A 10524-nucleotide genomic window follows, 5' to 3' on the forward strand; every position below is an offset into this window, starting at 1 on the left:
GGATACCAACAGTTGTGTTGGCTCCCTAATCAGCTGGGAATACGTCCTGGCGTTCTGGTTCGCCTTAACCCCATAAACCCCCCGTTCTGCTGTAGATTTGTTGACCATGGTGCCGGCTGGTAACCCATGGCTTCTTGAGCAGACTTTCCAATTTGTACTCTCATTAGATGTTAGATTAAGATATACATTTACTTTCTTCATGTTGTTTTTTCTGTTTCCTTCTTCAATTTTCATCCTTCCATTTTCTTTTCCTCTCTTCTTCTTTTTCACATCTTACCTGGGGGAGAGCCTGTGGGTCTTCTTTGAAGATATGATCTGTGTGCATAATATTCTCAAATGGCTGTCCTGAAATTTTTTCAAATAATGGTCTTATAGGGTCTTAACATACCCGAAAAACGCTCCCGCTTATTGCATACCCTTCATGTTGACAGAGTAGATGTCGCTTTCCTACAGGAAACACATTTAAAAAAAGGGGCTGCCCCACGCTTATTCTCCAAATATTTCTGACAGGATATTTCAACAATTGCTCGAGTGCCAAGGCCAGAGGGGTTGCTATCCTTTTTTCTAGCCAATTACAACTTACTAATATTCAGGAAACCCCCATAGGTGATGGTAGAGGCCTCCTTGTGAAAGCAAAGATTGCTTCCCAACAATACACCTTTATTAACTTATACTTACCCAACCAGGGCCAAACTCGATTCCTCCGCACAACATTAGTAACTCTAGAGCCACTAATTGAGGGAGTACTGGTAGTAGGCGAGGATTTTAATTGGGCCATAGAACCTGTTTTGGACACTTCAGCAGGGGCCCCCCGCTCCTCTCTGAGGGAGGCAAGGAGATTCCGATCAATTCTATATGACTTTCAGTTAATAGACACATGGAGATTGCTACATCCAAAGGAGAGGGACTATACGTTCTATTCCTCCCCTCACAACACATATTCACGTATAGATTACTTTTGTGTCAACCACTCCCATCTAGAACTTCTGAAAGAGGCTTCTATTGGACAAATCGTGGGTTCAGATCACGCCCCCATCATCCTGACACTACATATACAGCAGCCCTCACCTCGGGCTTGGCACTGGAGGCTAAATGAACAATTGCTGACAGACTCTTACTGCAAGTCCCAACTTACGAAATCTATAGATGAGTATATTTCATTAAATATGTCCCCCGAAGTCTCCCCCCTAATGGTGTGGGAAGCACACAAATGTGTGATCAGAGGTCAATGTATACAGCTAGTTTCCTTTCTTAAAAAACAAAAACTAGAATGTAGAGACGCCCTGCTCTCTAAGATAAGACTCTTAGAACTGACACATAAAAATAATGGAGACCCCGACACACTGGTTCAATTGCAGACTGCTAGATCTGAGCTCAACATTCTACTAGATGATGGACTGAAGAGAGCATACCGGCGATGCAGACACACTCACTATAGATGGGGAGGTAAGCAGGGTAAAACACTAGCCAGGGCCCTTAGAGCACAGAGATCCGCGACCTATATTGAGAAAATGAAGAACCCAGCAGGAGTCCTCTGTTCAACCAACACAGAGATGGCTGAGATTTTCTCCAACTACTATTCCGAGCTTTACAATCTTACCCAAATGATCCCAGACTCAATACACGCAGAACACAGTTTAGCGATCAACCAATTTCTGGAATCTATAGATTATCCAACTCTCCCCGAGGCGGTGACATCAGTTTTGGAGGCTCCCTTTACAGAATCTGAATTACTGGCTGCCATAAAATCGTCCCCAAACGGGAAGAGCCCAGGGCCTGACGGATTCCCAATCTCATACTATAAAACATTCCAAGACCGCCTAGTCCCCATGTTTATACAAGCATGCAATGCAGTATCAGCTGCTAAGCAGTTTTCAAACCAGTCACTGGAAGCGCATATTGCTGTTATTCCCAAAGAGGGGAAAGACCCATGCCTACCGGCTAGCTATAGGCCCATTTCCCTTCTCAATGTCGATGTTAAGCTTTATGCTAAGCTGATTGCAGAACGGCTTTAACCGCTACTCTCAACCCTGATCCACTCTGACCAGGTGGACTTTGTTCCGGGAAGGGAGGCAAGGGACAATACGATAAAGATAATTGATTTGATCTCTCACGCAACTTCCACTGACACCCCATTGGTCCTCCTTTCGACAGATGTGGAAAATGCATTTGACAGGATCAACTGGGATTTTATGGAAGGTGTCTTGAGACGGTTGGGACTGGGAGAGGGTTTCCTAAACAAAATATTAACATTATATAAAGCCCCTTCGGCAAAGGTAAGGGTGAATGGAGTTTTATCAAGTACAATCCACATCAAAAACGGAACTCGTCAAGGCTGCCCCCTCTCACCACTTATATTTGTCCTGTGTATGGAAGCTCTAGCAAGAGCGATTAGGGCCAATCCAAATATTTCTGGTGTGCGAGTGGGAGACCAGGAGTATCGTCTGGCACTCTTTGCAGATGATCTCCTGGCGGTCATCACGAACCCGGGGATCTCCCTCCCGAATCTCATGCCAGAATTTGACCGTTTTAATAAATTATCCAACTTCAAGATTAATTATTCTAAATCCACTGCCCTGAATGTCACCGCCTCGGAGGAGACGATTTCTGCCCTTTTTGCATCCTTTCCTTTTAAATGGCACCCAACTCACCTGCAATACCTGGGGGTACAGATTCCCAACAAACTAGACAAACTATTCTCCTTGAATTATAGCCCTATGTTAAACAAGATACGTGGTGAGCTGGTGAAATGGCGAGGACTGAAACTTACCTGGCTAGGCCGCATAAATGTTATCAAAATGAACACCCTTCCAAGACTCCTATATTTATTTCAGACACTACCGATTTCCCTCCCCGCACACTTTCTCTCAACAACACATAACATAGCTCGGGATTTTGTTTGGGGAGGAAGGAAGCTGAGATTCAAACACCAGATTCTATTTAGAAACAAGACACAAGGAGGTAGGCAACTCCCCCTGATCTCGGCCTATTATCAGGCATCCCTACTTAGCAGGGTCATGGAATGGTCACGAGAATCTTCAAACAAACAATGGGTGTCTATTGAGTCTAAATCCACTGGGTTACAACTCAAATATATACCTTGGTGCTCAACTGTGGGACACTATACCCACCCGTTAGTTGGCCCAACGTAAAAACTATGGGTGAAGCTAAGAGTGAAATTAAAACTCACCTCGCTATTATACCCAATGACGCCCATTGTTTATAATCCCAAATTTCCCCCGGGCAGCTCGGGACAACCGGTTTCCTGGAAACTAGCAGGAATCAACAGAATGCACCATTTGATCTCCACAGGGGTGTACACACCATTTGAAACATTGGCAGTGAATAAGGGGTTAGATAAGTTGGATCATTGGTTTTATCTTCAGGTTCGACACTTTGCCACTTCAATGGGAGGTCTTCGGGCACTGGGGAGAGCACTCACACCCTTTGAGAGATTATGCTCCCAACAACAACCACCCACACATGTAATATCCACTATATATCAGCTGCTGTTGTCCGTGCTTATGTCGCCGGAGCCGTCATACCAGGGAGCCTGGGAGAAAGACTTTGCCTCCAAACAGATCATAGTTAATTGGGACAAGATATATCAAACCTCCAGTGTCTGTTCGGCCAGCCTGGAAGTGGTTGAGACTCAATATAAGTTACTAACTAGATGGTACCGCTGCCCAAATACTTTGCATAAATTCTATAAGGGGGTGTCCCCGCTATGTTGGAGATGTGGATGGGAACAGGGTACCTTACTCCATACAGTATATGGTGGGATTGCCATTTGATAGCACCTTTCTGGGACAGAATAAAGAAATTGGCAATTGAGATTCTGGGCCACCCGGTCCCAATGGGTCCTCACTTTTGGCTACTATCGCATTCAAGCATTCCCATATCTAAATACAAAAAGTCCTTACTGAGACACATAAATAACGCGGCTAGGGCAGTACTTCCGGTCCATTGGCGCTCACCGACCCCCCCTCATTGTGGGAATGGTGCCGTCGCATGGACTTCTACATGTCAATGGATGACATATACTATTCTACACCTGAGAAATTTCCCACATATACACACGTCTGGAATGCCTGGTCTGAATTTAAAAATACCCCCTCCTATAAAAGTCTAATTCCTTAGAACCTACAAAGTCATCACCGTACCAGGGAAGCTATGGACAAGATTGGACCCTAAGACATGCCATACGAGGGCTAGAAACAACTGATAGCTGGGCAGAACCTCGATCCACACATCTACGAGCATACCCCCCCCCCCCCCCTCTCTGTCCTTTCTGTCTTCTTTCTCATTATACACTTTACTACCTTCCTGCAAAAATGTTTAAATGCTTACATATTTTGTTGCTGCGAAAATATGGATGATATTGTCTCTACGACTACATTTAAGTGATGGAAAATTTGTATTCTCATAAAAATTTTGAAAATAAAGAATTTATAAAAAAAAAAAATACATTAAACATACTGTACCTTACAGTAAATGGTTGGAGCCCAGATGGTATACGGTACACAAGGTATTATACTGCATGGTGATAATACAGAAAATCAACTAATCAATAAATCTATGCTTTTATTATATTCTGTTTTCCTGACTGCCGCTATTATTGCTGCAGATGAATTTAGCTTGTTGCACACTGTACTATTCACTGCGTATGAGGCCTTCCCTTTGCGCTAAACAGTTAGAAGCAGCAGCCATTTTGTTAGGCATGACTTGCATAATAATATTATTAAAATGGCTGATCATTCAGAACAGTGCTGTAAAAGTGATTTCTTATAAAGAATTGTTTTTGGTTTTAGAAGCTTAAGAATGTGATGTTGACAGTATAATGTAGCAAGGACAGGAAGCTAGTCTCCACAAACTGAATAAGATGGGAACAAGGCCACACATGCGTAGACCCACAAGGCCACTGAAGTTGGGTGTTGGGTTAATTATGACATCATGATTGAAAGCAGAGCTTTCCAATAAGACTCAATGCTTATGAGTAATTAATTAATTAATGTGATAAAGGTTTAAATATCAGAGTGATAGAAGGAGGAGGAAGGCAGTTGAGGAAGAACCAGCAAGCACGGGGGGGCTGGAGGTAATTATGAAGGAGGTTTAATCATGGCTGATCACTGTCCTTGAAAGGTGTCCATTTTGATTTGATTTAGAATTACTGTTTAAGTATTAGCTAGTCAGTTTTATGTTTCTTGTGTTAGTCTGAATTTGCAAATACAGTACCTGTAATGAAGCTATTCTTTAAGTAAAGCATTGTCATACCTTTTATAACAAGGTTGTGTGGGTGTGCAATCATTTCAGCGTTGCCGTTATATTTAAAGGTAATAAAGTAAATACATTTGGTTTGGGTTATTTATCATATCTAATCTTATCAGATAAATATCTGCGTTATCAGTTGGAGGCCCCAGCGAGATTCAATGATGTTGGTTTTCACATTTTATCAGTTGAGAAAATCAAAGTTTGAAAGAAAAAAAAAATTAGCTTGAAGAAACTTCGATCTTTAATTATAAAACAAATAGATCGTAATTTAACATATGGAAAGACAACGCTGCATTTTGCACACTGTCAGCTTGCTAAACCCCCCCGCATCGCCCATTTCTTCTCTGTGTCAGAGAATAGATAAGGAGAGCAGCGAGAAACTTGGCAAGAAGTTGTAAACAACATTGCTTGGGTCAGGAAGAGTATTTCTTTAGTTTATTTGCAAAGCATGCAGACTATAGCAAGCATATTGGTATAAAGGTTATGCTGGCAATAAATTTTCTACTTTTTAAAAAAAAAAATATTCTTTAAATGATAGTATTTTTTTTGTTTGTTTTTTATTTTTTGACCACGGTTGGATTGTTTGATGTATATTGTCTGCTGAGGATATTGCTGAAGTAACTAATCTGTAGCGGTTGTTTTGATAATTAGAGTTTCTTTGTTTGTCCAATCTATAAATTTTAAAGAAGTTGCATATATTTGTTGTAGGTTTTCCCGTGCTTATAATTTGGTGATTAGAGATAGGTAGAGGAGATTGTGCATTTACGTTTCTTTCTGGTTGGCTGGCCAGCAACATGTGGAAGAAATGGAATGCATGATTTATCCATAATCTGTATTGTTTGGAAACCTCCGGATTGTCTACTGTATATGGTTTATATAAGAAAATGTTAATAAATAATTAAGTATACGTTGCATTGTTAGAGCTAGCAAGCAGTTGGATTACAATAACAATTTGAGATAGTTTCTTTATATCCATAGACAGAGGTCCGTTAAAATACAGAGTTTAAAGGAGTAGACGCTAATATTGTAAGCCAAGTAACAGTTCATTTTTACCACCAGAATAAATAAAGTTAATTGGAATATTGTTTATAACAAAGAAAGTAAGATCGAGTTTATCTCATTGTAAAGTTTTTTTGGTCTCCTGTCTTGCGGAGATGAAGTCCGTAATGTAGGACTGATGTTTTTCTGCTATGGGTTTTTGATTTAATTTTTTTGGTTTATTAAACAAAGCAGCTGTGAGTTGGAAACTCTAAAGTGATGGATTCAGTTGATGTAATGCGAGATAAGGAGTTGTCCATGTTAGGTGAAGAAACAGGAAATGATCATGTGAATTCAATGTTATTTTTTCATTTAATGAGTAATACATTTTGAATAAGAAAAGTGATATATATCGATGAGATATAAGTCCAATATAACATCTATTCTTAAAGGTTCATATTGATATATTAGACCATGTTTTCTGTTGGCAATTTCTATTGCTTATTTGTTTGATCTGGATACATATATTGAATCAGATATACCTTGAGTAATGCGCAGATAAATCCTGGGTTTATTTTTATTCTAATGAATGGAAGGTAATCAGTGATAACTGACTCAAGGCTGTGGGGTTTTCTTTAAGCCAATTTTTGTTTTGTTTTTGATTTGTGTTAATTTAATTTTGTTTGTTTGGAAAGGGGGAGGGTACTAAATTGATAGAGTATCTTAAGGGGTTAATACTGTGGCCACAGTTAGCTAGATAACCAAGGGGGATAGTGATCTAAGCGTGTAATGATCGCTTAGACAATGTGCAGATATGGTAACAAAGAATGACATATTGCATATAATTTTTTATGATTTGACGAGTTGATTTTTTCCTGTGAGTGCTGACCGGTAGCGAGATTCACAGGGGGTATCTGCCACCTACGTACAAGGTAGACTATATGGGGAAACATAACAAAAGAAGACAGGGTGGGGGTGGGACACGTGGAAGCGTAGGTGTGATAACATTGGGCGACACATAACGCAGCGTGGAAAGCGTAGGTGTGATAACATTGGGCGACACATAACGCAGCGTGGAAAGCGTAGGTGTGATAACATTGGGCGACACATAACGCAGCGTAGGTGTGATAACATTGGGCGACACATAACGCTAGGTTAGGTTTTTTTGGGAAATTTTTCATTTATTTTATTTACATTTTTGTCTTTGAAAGAGGTAACACTGTTTTAAGCATTTGTATGGGATCACAGAAAGTTCTGAGTATGTGACTAGTGTGAGCAAGTGAGAAGTAAGTAAGTAAGTTTTATTTATATAGCGCACTTTCTCCAACAGGACTCAAGGCGCTTTACAGACAATAAAAATAACAATGCACATACTGCAATACAAAGGGTTATCAGTACAAGGAACAGGCAACAATGGCAGTACAAATGTACATCACACATACAGATATGCACAAGACGCATTCTAATAAGGGACACGGACATGGGGAACATATTTACCGAGCTGTGCAGTACCCAGGCAGCCATTCAGCGGCGCCACATGGTGATTGCACAGCCAGTAACAGTACTGATATATATATAAACTAGATGTACTCTAATGAGGAGCACAGACATGGGGACCATATAATTACTGAGCTGTGCAGCACCCAGTCAGCGGCGCCACATGGTGATTGCACAGCCAGCTAGGTAGCCAGTAACAGTACTGATATACAGTATATACTAGATGTACTCTAATGAGGGTCACAGACATGGGGAACATATCATTACTGAGCTGTGCAGCACCCAGGCAGCCAATCAGCGGCGCCACATGGTGATTGCACCAGCCAGTACTGTACATATAGAACACAAAAGAACAGTACAGGGTACACAGAACTAGTCATAACACAATTAAAGCACAATTCTTAGTACACAATACAGCTGAGATATAAGGAAGTGAATGAGAATAGATGCAGGTATAGATTGTAGATGAGTAAGAGAGCTGTAGTTGAAATACAAGAAGAGTGCAGTGAGAACAGGAGGGAGGAGGGCCCTGCTCTAAGGAGCTTACAATCTAGAGGGAGACAGACAGGTGACATGAGGTGCAGGTAAGGAAACCTGAGGCAAGAAGTGAGCATGGCAGGACATGAGGCAGCAGGTAAAGAGAATGGACAAAGTAGTCCTCTCTCTCCTCCTATCCTCCTCTTCCCCCTCCACCTGCACCCTTGACCCCTAATAGCTTTGCACCGTGGGCCATGCCACAGCACACCCTGCTAGGGGCAGAAAGCATGCAGAGTGAATAGGGAATGCACAGGATTGAGGAACCATGGCTCTGGTACATAGAATGGTTCAGTATGAAGTTCATTGTCCTGGCTGTGCAGACTGTAGGTGATGCTGGGTCAGGTAACTCACTGCAGAATGCTGGATTTTCAGTGGATGATGTTGAATTTTATGTCCTTCTGTGTTCCTCCGGTATTTCTTTATGTAGTTGTTCAATGTTTGTTCAACTGTTTCTTTAACTGTTCAGATGCTACCCTTAGTTAAGAACACCCTTTGCTAAAACAGCCAGCTGCAAAACAGCAAGCTGTCTTGCTTCTAACCCTACAGAAATACTATCCCAAATTAAGAGCCAGGCCAGGCCAGACCATTTGCCCACCTGATTGAAATGCTAATTGTACAAAGATCATAAACTAGCCTGATTAGCCAACCAAGAGGTATGCTAATATTGGCTTACTTAGAACCTTCCAATCTATACATACATCGAACAAAATACAATTATCTATTGATGTTACATACATTTATAGCTAAAACATGCCAGAAGACAATGCAGAGGCTAGGCTGGGATCTGTAGTGCAGTGGATGTGGATGTTACATACATTTATAGCTAAAACATGCCAGAAGACAATGCAGAGGCTAGGCTGGGATCTGTAGTGCAGTGGATGTGGATGTTACATAAATTTATAGCTAAAACATGCCAGAAGACAATGCAGAGGCTAGGCTGGGATCTGTAGTGCAGTGGATGTGGATGTTACATACATTTATAGCTAAAACATGCCAGAAGACAATGCAGAGGCTAGGCTGGGATCTGTAGTGCAGTGGATGTGGATGTTACATACCTGTTAGATGACAAGAAATAGATGGATTAGTCCAGATTCATGCAGAATAAAACTGTTTCTTTAACTGTTCAGATGCTACCCTTAGTTAAGAACACCCTTTGCTAAAACAGCCAGCTGCAAAACAGCAAGCTGTCTTGCTTCTAACCCTACAGAAATACTATCCCAAATTAAGAGCCAGGCCAGGCCAGACCATTTGCCCACCTGATTGAAATGCTAATTGTACAAAGATCATAAACTAGCCTGATTAGCCAACCAAGAGGTATGCTAATATTGGCTTACTTAGAACCTTCCAATCTATACATACATCGAACAAAATACAATTATCTATTGATGTTACATACATTTATAGCTAAAACATGCCAGAAGACAATGCAGAGGCTAGGCTGGGATCTGTAGTGCAGTGGATGTGGATGTTACATACATTTATAGCTAAAACATGCCAGAAGACAATGCAGAGGCTAGGCTGGGATCTGTAGTGCAGTGGATGTGGATGTTACATAAATTTATAGCTAAAACATGCCAGAAGACAATGCAGAGGCTAGGCTGGGATCTGTAGTGCAGTGGATGTGGATGTTACATACATTTATAGCTAAAACATGCCAGAAGACAATGCAGAGGCTAGGCTGGGATCTGTAGTGCAGTGGATGTGGATGTTACATACCTGTTAGATGACAAGAAATAGATGGATTAGTCCAGATTCATGCAGAATAAAACTGTTTCTTTAACTGTTCAGATGCTACCCTTAGTTAAGAACACCCTTTGCTAAAACAGCCAGCTGCAAAACAGCAAGCTGTCTTGCTTCTAACCCTACAGAAATACTATCCCAAATTAAGAGCCAGGCCAGGCCAGACCATTTGCCCACCTGATTGAAATGCTAATTGTACAAAGATCATAAACTAGCCTGATTAGCCAACCAAGAGGTATGCTAATATTGGCTTACTTAGAACCTTCCAATCTATACATACATCGAACAAAATACAATTATCTATTGATGTTACATACATTTATAGCTAAAACATGCCAGAAGACAATGCAGAGGCTAGGCTGGGATCTGTAGTGCAGTGGATGTGGATGTTACATACATTTATAGCTAAAACATGCCAGAAGACAATGCAGAGGCTAGGCTGGGATCTGTAGTGCAGTGGATGTGGATGTTACATAAATTTATAGCTAAAACATGCCAGAA

Source organism: Crinia signifera, chromosome 7 (genome assembly GCF_055691185.1).
Source record: "Crinia signifera chromosome 7, ASM5569118v1, whole genome shotgun sequence".
Taxonomy (NCBI): Eukaryota; Metazoa; Chordata; class Amphibia; order Anura; family Myobatrachidae; genus Crinia; species Crinia signifera.